The sequence below is a fragment of the Microtus ochrogaster genome, chromosome 8, assembly GCF_000317375.1.
Source record: "Microtus ochrogaster isolate Prairie Vole_2 chromosome 8, MicOch1.0, whole genome shotgun sequence".
NCBI lineage: Eukaryota > Metazoa > Chordata > Mammalia > Rodentia > Cricetidae > Microtus > Microtus ochrogaster.
Window position 1 is genome coordinate 57,993,512 of NC_022015.1, and position 13,280 is coordinate 58,006,791.

The 13,280-nt window shown below is 43.4% G+C and overlaps 1 protein-coding gene across 1 annotated transcript in view; it reads left to right on the plus strand.

Annotated features, from left to right (window-relative positions):
* Slc1a1 (solute carrier family 1 member 1) overlaps positions 1-13,280 on the plus strand; it is a 74,916-nt gene that overhangs the window by 764 nt on the left and 60,872 nt on the right. The gene's annotated exons all lie outside the window — the stretch shown is intronic.

The window sequence follows — 13,280 nt, forward strand, 5'->3', positions numbered from 1 at the left end:
GTCGGATTTGAATAGACATCTGGGCCTGCGGGATGGTGGAGACCCCGGGAATGTTGAAACCCCTAGCAGGGGTAGGTGCCCCCTGACAGGATTCCCCTTCAATCGGATTCATGCCTGAATTCCCATCTAGCAGTTGTGGCTCCAGGGAGGCCACAGGAAACCAGCGCTAAGAGATCTCAGCCCCCTTCTTCCTTCTGGGCTACCTGCTCACCATGTTTTTCTATTAAAAATAATATAAGCCTCTTTATCCGTGTTCACACTCGCGTGTATTTAAGTGACCCACGCCTGACATATGTCTGAGCCATTGCTCAGAGGTTTGAGTTACTCATGTTTAGAATCTCATTTTCTGACCAGGTTGTCTGTCTAACTTGAGCTCCGTAATGTAGTTTAGGGTGGGAGCCCTGTGGGTCTTTAAATCCCAGGTGGGGCCGCCCAGCAGGTGCCGGCAGGTGCACCTAGAGAGAAAGTGGATTCCCCAGCAGTCTCCACTCTCTGTCTGGAAATTGCAGCTGTCTCTGCTGGAAAAGGATTGGGGCCGGCAAAGGCTCTTCTCCCTGGGTATCGTACACTGCTCTTGAGGCTGAAAATACTTGGTGTTGCCTGCTCTCCAAGGACTTCCCCGCCAGAAATAAAATGCCTTTGGAAGTTAATGCGCTCCTTGGGGTCATGTGGGCTCCTCTGGAACCTTTTGCAAAAGGAAGTCGGGCTTCTAGTAAATAAATAACATCCTGAAATCGCCTTACCAGAGGAGTTTGTGGGAGGAAAGGAGAGGAAGCAGAACCACCAGTGTTCACTTTCCCCGGTGCCAAGTGGTTTGGGGCGTTTGGGAGGAAGGCTTATCTTGCGTCACCACAATTAAATAACAGGCCCTACCGAGAAAGTGGATGGATTTGAGGACATGCCTTGTTTGTTTTCCCAATGATGAGTACAGAATTTATTTTTAAATTCATTTTGAAAGAAAGCCTCGGAGGTGACTAAAGCTTGTGTCTCCTTTCCAGTTTTTGGGTGTGCGTCTGTAACCCTGGGCACTCCAGAGATTCTACTTGGTCACCAAATGTTTCTAGCCCAGCAGTTGGCATGAGCGTTGGTGCCCCGCAGTCCACATACCAGCTCAACAGAGGCCACTCTGGAAAGGAAGCCCAGCCATTACTCGCTGGTCTTTGAACCAGCAGCATAAGCAACATCCTCAGTCCAAAAGAGGGTTCCCTCCAATTTCACAGGCATGGCCTGTGGTCTCAGGTGGACCCCTTTTCCCAGTTTGGGTGAGCCACATGGAGAACTTGGGTCAGGTATTTTGTTTTAGCCATAAATCCAGCGTTTAAAATCGCAAGTGCCCAGCTGAGGTCTTCCCAATCAGTTACTCTTTCTGAGAAGTGAGGACAGACTCAGGCATGTTGCCATCTGGTATTAGAATCCCATCCGGGTGCCCAAGCAGGCCCTTGCTGGGGGTCCTCCTCTTTACCACTCAGAGCCCCTTGGTAAGAGTGAAAACTCAAACCTCCTTGGTTCAGTCTACACTGGCTTGCCAGTTTAGTAAACAGTGAAATCCCAGCCACTTGTCCTGAGAATCTATGAGCCCTTTCCAGATTGTGATAGCCAAGTTTGTTTTTGTTTTAATAGATGCCTTAATTGATCCAGCAAAATTACCAGCGCTCTCAGGAAGCCTGTTTTGAGGAGTTTGGGGGCAGGTAGACCTTTAAAAAGGGGGAAATGTTAAATGCCGTTCGTTCCTTTGTGAAATCTGCTGAACACATCCATTCAAATATTTGATCCCCGCCCCCCCCCAAATAAGCCAGCAGCTATTACTATGTAAACTGTTTTGGTTAGTGAAACTAAGGGCAAAGTTTTCTTTTTGCCAGACAAGGTGGCACAAGCCTGTTATCAGGGATCAGGAGGTAGATAGGAAGATCAGGAGTTCAAGGTCAGCCTCAGCTACATAGTGAGTTTGAGGCTGTACTGAGCTACCGAGCTATAGAAGACTGTGCGTGTTTATGCGTGTGCACTCGAACTCCTATTTAAAGTCTGATTTTCTGAGATATAGCTAGGAAGGGAAAATACAGTTAAAGATCACTTTCATTACTGTGATGTTAGCTTGGTTTTTAATGGCCAAGGAGAGTCTTTGAGATAAATGTTTGAGAGGCCCTTATTTGCAAAGTTGGTATCAAGTAGGTGACTGTCTTTGATAATTTTTGTGAAAGCCTACAAGATCCTGAAAATAGTATTTTCATCTGAGAGGGTCATTTTATTTGGGTTCCATGTTCCCATAGTACAGCAGAATAAGCATAGTGCCTACAATCAGGAGCCCTACTGGAGCCCCGGATTCTGCCTGCTGCTATCTAGATTCATTGCTTAGTCTCTGGGATCCTCAGTTCTCTCATCTTAAAAAACGGGAACATGTGTGACCAGAGTTGATTAAGATACTGTGGAACCACCCAGTTTGTGAATGGCATACAATGGACATTCAATAAATGCTACATTGAACAAAGTCTGATTTAAATAGGAGAAAATTGATACACATTGTTTTGAAATTGAGTCTCCGTTCTGCCTAATGTCCAGTTTATAATTCGAAGTCCATAGTAATGCCATAGTTGTAATGGCATTTGATGGCACGCTCTATCGAAGCAATGCCGATCTCCCTAGCATCAGTCACTATAAAAAGAGGCAATAGAAAAAGCTAATGACTTTGTTTTTTACCCTGTGGACTAATTCTCAACTTGCTTAACAGGCAGAAAGTCAGTGGGAAGAATGTCCAAGCAGGATTCCTGTGTGTGAGAATTCGGCCACCAAGGCTAGGGAAGCCTGTAGTACAGAGAGAGATGCTCGCGGGTTCCCCATCACACTCACCATGGGCAGTATCATTATCTCCCCCCTCCCCCCCAGGCTTTGAGTGGAGAAATCTGCAGTGCTCCACTTGGGGGCTTTCACAAAAGGCCACAGATACTGCTTGCACCAAGGAGCTGTCAAACTTGTTCATTGTAAAACCGTCCCTATGAGCTCCAAGGAAGCCATCATCTCTATTGTAAAACTCTGAGCTAATCACTCCAAGTTCTGAGTAATGCCCTCTCCAGTCTTGTGTCTTCTGCCCTGGACTGGCTCTGGGTATGCCTGACAGTTTTCATTTGGACCTAGGCTTTGCTTTTCGTTCTTCTATTGATGATTCCAGAGCCAGCTCTTCATCTCACTGGCATTGGTACAGCAGGACTTAAGAGTGTATCTGCCGGGCGTGGTGGCACATGCCTTGAATCCCAGCACTTAAGAGGCAGAGGCATTTAGATCTCTGTGAGTGTGAGGCCAGCCTGGTTTACATAGTGAGCCAGAGACCAGCTAGGAAACAAGTTGCACAGATATGTGGGGGCATCCTGGATCCTTGGATACATAGCAGGGAACGGTTGGGGTTTGGGCGGACTGGAAGGTTGGGATGGTGGTGAGAAAGGAACTGGGCAACAGGGCAGGCTAGGTTCATGTCCAAGCATGGAGAGAAAGGGCCTCATCCAGGCAGTGGAAGTAGAAGGTAATGAGGCCATCAAATGAATATATTAGTCAGAGTGAGAATAACTGTCTTTATCAGGATCAGGAAGTCCAGAAAAGGGGTGGGTGTGGACAAATTGAGGTGAAGAACCTCCAGGGTCCTTTGGGTGAAACTAGGCAGCCACCAGGGAGTCTTGAGCCTCCACACAGGTTGTGAGTGTTAGGTAGACCATACTAGACTCAGGAAGAGGCTAAAAGCTCTGGGACAAATGAACCCATTTCAACAGGGAGGTGAAAAGACCCAGAGCTGAGGCGTGCAGACAGGAGCTGCTGGCCAGAAACCAGCATAGTTAAGAAGTAAACAGTGCTGGGGAGGATACTCAGTAGTGTGCTGTGAGTGGAGGAGGCCAGGTAACCCCGGGAGACTTTCTTTGGAGGCACTGGAGTGTGAAGGGGTTAGGAGAAAGTGGTGATTAAGTGTTACGGGCCAGAGAACCTTTTCTCGTTTTGTTTTGTTTCATTTTGGTTTTTGAGGCTTCTCAAAAGGAAGCAATCTTGAAGGTGGAGATGAAAGAGGGGAAGAGGAAGGGACGGAGGGAAAGGGAGAGGGAGAAGAGAAAGGTACAGGAGAGAGGGGAGAAAGGAAGGGAGGGAAAAGGAGAGGGAGAGGAGAGAGGGATGGGGAAAGAGAGGGGGTTATGAAGAGAGACTGTATATGAATTATGCAGAGTAGAACAAGGCCCAGGAGAACTGGATGCTTGCCCACAGGGTAGAGGCACCTGGTGAGGGCTTGCCCTGAGCAAGGCACAGGGTTGTATGGTTGATCTGCCTTTTCAGGTTGGCAGAGCCTGTCTGAGTCTCGCTCCTCCCCAGATCCTTAACTAACTGGTATTATACCGTAGAGGATGCTGTTCATAGGTTCTGGAGACTAAGGCCTGGCCTGTCCCTTTGGAGGCCACCATGGACACGTCTGCTATGGGAAGAGCTGAGAATGCTGTCCATGAGGCCTTGCCTAGAAGCCGATCAGATTCTCTCATTTGAGGCCTTAAAATAAGCTATGGCTGCTGCTACCCTAAGGTAGATAGGCCATCTCTCTAGCGTGGCATCCTAAACGTCCCGCGGTCTACATCCATCCCGCAGCCTCATTCTTCAGCAGACAGCTCCCCACATCGTGAGTACTGCATCTTCTTCTGAGAGCTACAAAGCACCCTCCCTTCCTGTTTTGCCTTTGATAAGATCTAGGACTTGGTGTCACATCAGAAGGACTGTGTGTGTACTTCAACCTTTCTTATCTTTCCAGCAAGCACACTTCCAGGAAACTGAGGCACTGACAGGAAACTTGCCCATGGTCATGCACGGATCTAGAGCAGAGCTGTGGTTCAAACCCGGCTTGTTTGGCTCCACAGATTCTGCTACTGTCCACTGTGCTTTCTGATATAGAAAGCCCATATGTGCTGTGCGTTTGTAACTCTGTCTTCTGATTTCTCTGCCTCCCCACTAACCACAAGCCCCTGGTGGAGGACTCTGCCCACAGCACTGTCTCACTGAGTTATAGGTTTTGTACATTTGTTGAATTGTTGAGCAATTTATGGCCCAGGGTATTGGGACCCAGAAGCATGGCCCTTGTTTGTTTACACCAGAGTTCACGTCCTCCATTGATTCTTTTCCTCTTGCCCCAGTCCTCTCTGACCTACGTAAGTAGCTCAGTTTAACGCTTAATTAGTCTGCAGATACGCCAGGCATACTCATTTTTCTTTCTTCAAACTAGATTGCACACCCTTTGGGATGCTCTTATAATACCTACAGGTACTCAAATACAGAATGAGATTATAAAAGAATGCAACTGGCTCTTAAAAATCCACATGAAGAAAAAATATGTAGCTAGTGTACTTTGGGGGCCTTTGTTTCATGTTGAAAAGAAAGGGTTTATATTATCTAAAGGAGAAAAAAAATGGTTTCATTCACATGTTAATTTGTTTATAGGTAGTAGGTTGTCTGACCTGGTGCAGTGTTTGTTGAGAAAGAATTGAAAGTGAAAGTTCTGAAACGGATTATTGACGTCTCCTAAGGACTCAAGAGCTGGACATAGTAATAGGCGTGCTACATACTTACTTGTTCCTGGATTAGGAAACCTCTGAGGATCCTTGTAGCTCCATGGTCATATAGGCACTCCTTAGTTCACTGCCAGGAACTAGAGGGACTCCCATGTAGGGCGCTAAGGAAGTCCTAGGGGTATTGCATGAAGATGGCATGACCTTGATGTCCCATCAACTGTCCTGTGACTTAGAGAAAATAATACTAGTCATACATGAGGCTACTTACCGGGGTAATGTGCCAGTGTTATATGAGTTCCAGTGGTCATCGGAGGTCGAATAAACACAGGCATTTGGCCTTGATGTAGTTCTAGTTTAAAATATTACAGAAACAGACTATTCCAATTTACAAACAACAAAAAAAAAAAAGGTATTGTGCGATCTTTCTTTAAAGTGATAGGAATAACTTGGCTCTGTATCTTCAAAATCACTCATTTCTGTGACATATGATAAATAATTTGGTGAAGGGAAAACAAAAGGCATAACTTCTCATTTGTAATAAGGGATATCTATATTAGGATTTGAGCTTTTGATGACGAATAGAATGTTTACGTATTTCTAGAAACTGGAGAAAAAATGCCAATTTAGGAGTACATTTTACTTGCAATAGCATAATTAATCTAGAGCTTGCTAGAGATATGACATTAGCAAAAAGAAATGGTTATTACAGTGGGTTTTTGTGACATTTTTCTGGAAGTTTGAGGTTGATTGTTGGTTACATTTGTCTCATATATAGATGGCTAAGTACATATGCACATATTCTTACATGTTAAAGAAGTACTTCTTATGTTATCCCTTCCTGAGTACTTATCTATATAGCATCTGTCCTCATCTGTTCTCAATATCTGCTTCAGCAGTACCAAGAGTCTTGGTCTAAGCTCCACACACTGAAGAGCTGAAAAAAGAAGATTGGGCTTTTGACCTCAAACTGCCACCATAAAATAGAAAGGGAAAGGCCTGATGATACCCTTTCTACACAGCCAGCTCCCATATTCCACACCAGAAAATCAAGAAAGAAAGCTATAAATCAGTCTCCCTGATGAGGATAAATAAAAGTCGGGGGTGAGGAAAGCCTTGCAAACCAAATTCAAAACCGTACTAAGATCATGCACCACGACCAAGTTGGCTTTATTTTCCAGGGATTAGAGATGTCTAACATATGCACAGTCGATGCATGCGATACAGATTAGGGGTAAAAATTACACGGCCATTTCAATTGATGCCAGAAAAAAAGCCCTTGAAAAACATTAACATCCCTTTATGATAAAAGCCTTGAAGAAGCTAGGAGTAAAAGGAGCATCCACCAATATAATAAAGGTTATTACAACAAACTGGTACCCACAACAAACTGGTGCCCAACGTTGTATATACTAAATGATGAGAAAATGAGAGCATTTGGCTTAAAATCTGAAGTGAGACAAGGATGCCACTCTCCCCACTCATTCAACTTAGCGTTCAAAGTCTTATCTAGAGCAGTCAGATAAGAAGTAGGAATAGAGGGGTACAAATGGGGAATGAAGAAGTCAAATGATTGTACTTACAGATGATGAGATACTACGCTTAAAATACTCCAAAGACTCCCAGAAAATGCTTTGAACTAATAAGCACTTTGACCAAAGCAGTATGATATTAAAAAAATCAAGTTTAAACAAAGATCAGAAGTCCAGTAGCTTCTCAATCCTTCTGCCTTAGTTAGGGCTTCTATTGCTGTGAAGAGACATGATGACCATGGCAACTCTCCTAAAGGAAAACGTGTATCTGAATTTGGCTTACAGTTCAGAGATTTAGTCCATTATCATCATGGCGAAAAGCATGATGACATGCAGGCAGACATGGTGCTGGAGAAGAACCGAAAATCCTACAGCTTGATCTGCGGAGGCAGAAGGAAGTGAACTGGCTTGTTGCGGCACTATTGAACATAGCTGAGAAATAGAATCAGCCTAGCTGTTCACTAACAGAAGAATAAATGAAGAAAATGTAACACAGACGTGCGGTGGAATTTTATTTAGGCCTAAAGAAAAAGGGAGTTACGACATTTGCAGGAAAATTAATGAAACAAGAAATCATTATGTTAAGCAGAATAAGTTAGGCTCAGAAAAACATTTTTTTTCTCCTACGTGTGGAACCTAGATTTAAGACTCTGTATATGAATGTGTGTGTAAGTCACAAAAGTAGAAGCTAGATTGTGAAAAATGTGTACGAGATCTTCAGAGATGCGGCCACAGAGAGGGCAGTGGAATGCTTGGCCCAGAAAGGGGAAGGGAACAAACTGTGGAGGAGAACACCTGGGGGAGGGGTAATAGGGGGAGACTGTGGGGCGGGGAGTGATGACTGAGAACAAGCAATGAGGTGCAGCTATGAAGACGCCGCAATGGAACATCTTAGTTTGCGTGCTAACCTTAAAAAGAAACTTTAAACAGAAAAGAAGAAATGGGCTTTCCATGTCTGTGACTTGCTTCCAATTTGAAATGAAGCCAGATCATGCGGGATTAGTAAGACCTCTGGAAAGATTCTAATTCTTGAATGTTCTTCTGTACCTCAAACCTACTAGATCAAAACAAAAAACAAATTATCTGGGCAAAAATTAGAGAGTAATTCTCATGAATGATTTCACATACCAGATTCTGCAACTATACATGTCCTTTTTGTCTGGATTGCTGCCTTTTGAGAACATTGTCAATGTAAATTACTAATGGATGACATACATTGAATATCTTCCCAAATGCTATTTCTTCTAAAGCACAGCGGTTTGTTGGTGGTTTGGTTTTGTTTTGACTTAGCAAAACTATAGAATCAAAGTTACATACCTTTCAAAATTTGAGCACCGGGTATAACAAATAAAGGAAGCTCCAAGTGGAGATATGCTGTGTAGAAAATTCTACATATTGATTTAGAGTATGCTGACACTCAGAGAATAGCTAAGGTGGGGGAAATGCCTAGGGAGGTGTAAGAATTCACCTTAGGGTTCGGAATCAGCTATGGATCGCATGCTCATTCAGCCCTGGTTCAGCTGGATTTGGTGAGCTCCCATTAAACCAAACTGTCTGAATGTGACTGACAATGGGGGCTGACTGAGAAGTCATTGATAAAGGCACTGGGACGCGTTTCTACTGCAGGTACTGGCTTTTTGGGACCCTAGTCTATTTGAATACAAAGCTTCCTGGGCCTGGATGTAGTGGGGGGAGGGCCTTGGACTTCCCACAGGGCAGGGTTCCCTGCCCTCTCTTAAGGAGGGAGGGGGAGGGAGGGAGAGGGAGGAGGGTGAGTGGGGGAGCAGGAGAGGAATGAGAGGAGGGGAGGAAGTGTAAATTTTTGAATGGAAAAAATTAAAAAAAAAGAAAAAGAAGCCACATAAAGATAGAAAACACACACAAAAAGGAATCAGCTATGGAGCATATGTGAGTGAGTGTGTGTGTATACACGTGTACACATTATCCACATACAGATAATGTGTTCCATATTAATTACTTGTGAGAAACTGTGATTACCTTTAACAGAGCTGAGACTGAAAATAGCTGTCCTAGAGAGTAGCAACACACTGGCTGGGTGCCAGAGAAGCAGGGTTTGCCTAAGGAGCTGCAGATCTTCCCAGTGTCACTGGAGACGGAGGGCTGCTTTAACTGTGGGGACCATAGCGCTCAGAAGGAAATGTACTGGTTAGAGACAGCATGGCGTGACCATTTGACCCCTTGCAACGGTGTCTGTTAAAGTGGCAAATGCTTTAGATGCCTTTTGGATTTTGCATGCCGAACATGCACGAAATAGAAGACAGCATTGAAGAGAGTTACTATGAACCCACAATTCTCTTCAGAGCCCGGAGTTTAGCAAGGCACGGTAGCCTTCAAAGGAGTGTGTTCATTTAGCTTGCTGAGGGAACAGCCTTAGGTGACACAGAGGGCTCTGTTGTCATCAGCACACTCAACAGTGCCACCTCCATTAGGAAGGAATTGTTTCTGCGCTCACTCATTCCCAGACATGCTGCCCCGTTGATTCAGGACCTGCCAACTGCCTCCCCATTGCCTCAGGTAGGATCCATCCTGCCGGCAACACTCCTGCATATCCCAGAAGGAGTGAACCATTGTTCTAGCTTGCAGATGCTTCACACAGCCTGTCCTGAATGGTTCCTCCGAGTTCCAGCCTCAGCTGTGTGAGCTCCGGGGAGCCATGGCTACTCAGCCCAGTTGGAAACAGTGGACCTCATCTCATCAGAACCGATACTGAGGAGTAAGACTCTGCTTAGCCTGAGGCTGTGGTCCCTGAGCCCCTTCTTACACCCATAGTGCCCAGGTCCAGAGGCATGGCAGTGCTCGTCACAGAGCTCTGTGAGTCAAGCAAGGGTCTTGGCACCATCTTCTTGTGATCTTGGCCGGCAGGTTGGCATAAAATGGTCACTGTGGGGAGTGGAGCTGGGAAACCACCCCAGAGATGGTGCACTGTATGTTCTTATGACTGCTGAGAGAGCCATCTGGTTTCAGTGTTTAGGTACTTAAAACTATAGCGTGTATTCAGTCAAGAGGAAAATCCTCGGGGGAGAGAGCTTAGGGGAGTCCAATTATTTTTCTTTACTGTGCAACTGCCTGGAAGTTATTTGGTTACTTATAATTCAGCAGATCTCTAGCCAAGAATGATGACCAAAGGTACCCTCATCGGAAACGTCCAGCTGCAGGAAGCCTGTCCACCCTCCTAGAAAACTTTCTATGTGTGTCTCGTCTAATTATGTTCTGGACACGTAGGCAACCTGCGGGTTTCCTATAGGATTCCTGGGAGACTTTCAGAGACATCTCCTTAGAGAAGTTCTTGTCTGTAGCTGAGCAAAGCAATGCTCCTATTTACTGGGGGGTAGGGTCCTGTGGATTTCATTTGCCACCAGTATAGTTAGTAAGTTGAGGGTCCATTTTGTGATGAGGAAACAGAAACTTGGATCTTGGGTCATGGGGGTAAGAACAGAGGTGCAAACCCGGGACTGTCTGCTTCTGAAGTTTAAGTTAGCCATGAAGCAAGGCTTCTTCCCTTCGAGGAAGCCCTGATATGGCTAATTAGGAGTTAAGAACACTACAGAACTGTTTTTTTTACAAGGGAGCTAAAGGCACTTGGACTTTCTCTGGGTTTCTCCCTGTGATGTCCCTGGGCTCTTCTTCATCTTGTCCTTTAATTTGGAGTATTCCACACTGCTCAGTTCTTTCTCCATAGGCGGATTTTTCTGTTCTGCCTGCCTGCTCCCAAATAACCACACAGAGACCTTTATTAATTATAAAAGCTTGGTCAATAGCTTAGGCTTGCTACTAACCAGCTCTTACAACTTAAATTAACCCATTTCTATTCATTTACTGTGTGCCTTGTGCCTTATTATCTTTACTCTGTACTGCCCTTACTGCTTTCCTCTGTATCCTTGGCATTTCCTCCCAATTCCTTCCTTTTCCTTCCCAGCATTCTCACTGCACCAAAAAGCCTGCCTTGCTATTGGCCATTTAACATTTTTATTTTATTTTATTGAGCTATTTATTGAACAATGCTGCTTTGAACATCGTTGAGCACATGTCCTTGTGGAGCGATTGAGCATCCTTTGGATATATACCCAAAAGTGGTATTGCTGGGTCTTGAGGAAGGTTGTTACCTAATTTTCTGAGAAATCACCACACTGACATCCAAATAGGCTGTACCAGCTTGCACTTCCACTAGTAATACAGGAGTGTTCCCTTTACCCTATAACCTCTCCAGCATAAGTTGTCATCAGTGTTTTTGATCTTGGCCGTTCTTATAGGTGTAACATGGAATCTCAGAGTTGTTTTGATTTGCATTTCTCTGATGGCTAAGGATGTTGAGCATTTCCTTAAGTGCCTTTCAGCCATTTTAGATTCCTTTGTTGAGAGTTCTTTGTTTAGGTCTTTACTCCATTTATTTTTATTGGATTATTTGTTCTTTTGATGACTAATTTCTTGATTTTGGAAATCAAATCTCTGTCTGATGTAGGGTTAGTGAAGATCTTTTCCCATTTTTAGGCTGCTGTTTTGTCTTGTTGACCGTGTCCTTTGCTTTACAGAAGCTTTTCAGTTTCAGGAAGTCCCATTTATTAATTGTTTCTCTCAGTGTCTGTGCTACTGGGCTTATATTTAGGAAGCGGTCTCCTGTGCTAATGCATTCAAGTGTACTTCCCACTTTCTCTTCTATAAGGTTCAGTGTGGCTGGCTTTATGTTGAGGTCTTTGATCCATTTGGACTTGAGTTTTGTGCATGATGATAGATATGGGTCTAATTTCATTCTTCTACATGTTGATATCCAGTTATGCCAGCACTACTTGTTAAATATGCTTTCTTTTTCCATTTGATATTTTTTTGCTTCTTAATCAAAGATCAGGTGTTCGAAGATGTGTGGATTGATATCTGGGTCTTCTATTCGGTTGTATCCAGCTTCTTTATGTAGGCATTTAGTGCTATTAACTTTCCTCTTAACACTGCTTTCATTGTGTCCCATAAATTTGGATATGTTGTGTGGTCACTTTCATTAAATTTTAGGACGTCTTTAATTTTTCCCTTTATTTCTTCCTTGACCCATTGTTAATTCAGATGAACATTGTTTAATTTCCATGTGTTTGTGGGCCTTCTGAAATTAGTGTTGATGTTGAATTCTAGTTTTAAGCCATGGTGGTCAATAAGATACATGGGATTATTCCAATTTTTTTGTATCTGTTGGGTTTTGTTTTGTTACCTAATATGTAGTTCCATGAGGTGCTGAGAAGAAGGTATATTCTGTTATGTTTAGATGGAATATTCTGTAGATGTCTGTTGAGTTCATTTGAGTCATAACATTTGTGAGTTCCTTATTACTGTTAATTTTTTGTCTGACTGACCTGTCCAGAGTGGAGTGTTGAAGCCTTCCACTATTAGTGTGTGGGGTTTAATGTATGGTTTAGGCTTTAGAAGTGTTTCTTTTACATATGAGGGTGCCCTTGTATTTGTGGCATAGATGTTCAGTATTGAGATTTCCTCTTGATGGATTTTTCCTGTGGCTAATATAAAATGTCCTTCTTTGTCTCTTTTGACTGATTTTAGCTTGAAGTCTATTTTGTTAGATATTAGGATAGCTACAGCAACTTGTTTCTTAGGTCCATTTGATTGGAATTTTTTTCCCAACCCTTTACTCTATGGTGATGTCTGGCTTTGAGGTTGAAGTGTTTTTCTTGTATGCAACAGAGGGATAGATTCTGTTTTTGTATACAATCTGTTAGCCTGTGTCTTTTTATAGGTGAGTTGAGTCCATTTATATTAAGGGATATTAATGACCAGTGATTGCTATCTCCTGTTAATTTAGTTTTTGTTGGTGGTGATGTTAATTTGTGTGATTTTCCCTTCTTTGGGATTTGCTGCTTTGAGATCATCAATTGTCTGTGTTTTTGTTGATATAGCCAACTTCCTTGGATTGGAGTTTTCCTTCTAGTACATTGTGTAGGACTGGGTTTGTGACTAGGTATTGGTTAAATCTGGTTTTGTCATGGAATATCTTGTTTTGTCCTATGGTGATTGAAAGTTTTGCTGGGTATAATAGTCTGGGCTGGCATATGCTGTCTCTTAATGTCTGAATAACTCTTGACCAGGACCTTCTGGCTTTCATTGTCTCCATTGAAAAGTCAGGTGTAATACTGATAGGTTTTAATATTCTTTATTTATTTTGTATGTTTAGTGTTTTTGATTATCATGTGGCAAGGGGACTTTTTATTTTTTT